We start from the raw sequence: 2,317 nt of genomic DNA, 5'->3' as shown, positions 1-2,317 counted from the left end.
ATATTTGTAAATAAATATATCAAATATTTATTTTTCATATTTTGCCTGTTACTTATCAAGATGAAACAGGAGGAGGAAAAACATTGTTGGTACTTTTTTCGACATTTGGCTTCCAGCCCATGGCGTCCATTTATTCAGTAGCAAAGGTTGGAAATTGTAGTCTAGGAAAACAAATTATATATCGAGATCAAACTCCGATTCCCCTTTATGAGGTGAGCTGTTTACCGGGAGAGAGGGCAACAATAAGAGCAGATGTATTGTGTCACAAGTCTATTTATATCACACACATACACAGAGCTGCAATATTCCCCAATCAAAATAGTGTCCTGGGTTCAGGATTTTGATTGAAGGAGCTATCTTGATCTAATGCGATAAATATGCATCCCTTGGCCTTTTCAATTGAATTGAAGCCAAACATTTGTCTGGTGCTCTATAGATTCATGACATTTTGGAGTTCTCTTGTGTGGGTCAGGCTTACCTGGTGGTGGTGCTGGTGTTGGTGGGGGGATGGTGCTGGTGGATAGAGTGTGTGTGTGAGTGTGTGGGCGGTGATTTGTACTCATGCATGACCTGAGGCGAGCTAAAGTCCGTCTGTACGTTAAGAGTTGATCTTGGAGGAACGCGTTCGGCCTAGATGATAAACAACCCAAACCTTGCTAGCCAGACAGACGCGTTGTGTGTGTATGGTTTTTGTTGCTTTGGGTTCTTCATCACTTTACCTCCCCCCACTCTGCCTCGTTCTAGTTCTCGGTCCTCCAGAAGATGGGTGGAATGTGGACAGGAGTCAACACGTCCCGGCCCTCTCTTCCTGTCTGCGTTCCTCCCTCACCCTTTTCCCCCTGCATGTGCGTGTGTAAACTAGCTCAGCCCTTTAGTGCCCTGGTCTCCACGCACACCAAACAAACCCAATCCAAGCACACGTGTTGACAGTACATGGGGTCGGCTTAGCTCAGATGGTAGTGCAGTCGTCTTGTAACCGAAAGGTTGCTAGTTCGATTCCCAGCTCCTCCTAGCTGAGTGTTGATGTGTCCCTGAGCAAGACACTTAACCCTAACCGCTCCTGACGAGCTGGCTGTCGCCTTGCATGGTTGACTCTGCCGTCGGTGTGTCAATGTGTGTATTAACCGATGTAAGTCGCTTTGGATAAAAGCTTCTGCTCAGCAGAAGCTTTTATTTAAAGCTTCTGCTAATTGTACATTGTAATGGAACAGAGCAACATCACATGCACCTGTGGGGTTTTGGGGGCGGCAGTAGGATGGGGACAGATGTGAGGCTACATTCCATCCAGAGAGCCATTTTTTAAAACAGTGAAAAAAGTAGGAGTGAGGGGATTCAAAGATTCTAGAGTTTGCCATTAACTGCACCGGATGAAGACATGTGATGAGCTGCTTCACGCAGACAGTGGAACACCAGAGCCTCTCTCATCTCCTCGCCCCCCCCTCCCCTGCCCCCCCCGCCCGTCAACTCTTCACACATTGTAGTGAGACTACTGAGGTTACTACAGGAATGTGTGTGTTTGTGTGTGTGGGAGGGGGGGGGGGGGGTTGTGTGTGTTTTATGCTCCTCGATACTGAAGAAAGGAAACATGAGCCTGCGTTCTTTGTTCAGCTCCTCGTCCCCTCTTATCAACAAGGGTTAAGTCAGCAGTGGAAATTTGATTCTGAGGTGAGATTTTGTTTGAGGCAGGAACATTGAAACGCTGCGTCTCCGCGGATCTTGGATAATGATTTGGGAAAACGTCAGCTCTTCATGTGCTTCATCCTTCAAAATTCAGCAGAGCAGCACCGATGACAGCGCTAAACCCGGGCCTTGTTTGGGGGACATCCTTCCCTGATCTCTGAATAAGGGGTTATGCTGAGGAATCTTTTGCTTAACAACAACAAACACACAGTAACGCATCTAGTAAGGGGAGCTCCCTTTACCCGTGGAATAATGAAAGCCCGAGCGGGACCCAGTTGAGACGATAACAATCTGACCTCTAGGAGGATCAGGGAGTCATTGGGTTAGTTGTGTTTATGAAGCGGAGGTGATGCCAGTGGAGCGCCATCTATTGACAGAAGCAGGAAGTGAGGAAACACGGGCAGATCCTTGAGTGCCACCAGAGGCCACTGTGTCTTCATGCTATACCGGCTGCCAGCTGGAGCCTGGGTATTCCTCCCAACGCACACACACAGGAGAGGCGCCGTTTCCACCGCGGATTGGTAAAGGCGCCCCAGGTTTAGACAGAAAGCATTGTCTCGGCTTTGTTAATTGGGATCTTATGTTATGTCATTATTTAAGGTTAATAAGTACAGTTATGTGGAGGGAAAATGTGTTA

This window comes from Gadus morhua, chromosome 1 (genome assembly GCF_902167405.1).
Source record: "Gadus morhua chromosome 1, gadMor3.0, whole genome shotgun sequence".
Lineage (NCBI taxonomy): Eukaryota > Metazoa > Chordata > Actinopteri > Gadiformes > Gadidae > Gadus > Gadus morhua.
This window is presented reverse-complemented; position numbering follows the sequence as displayed.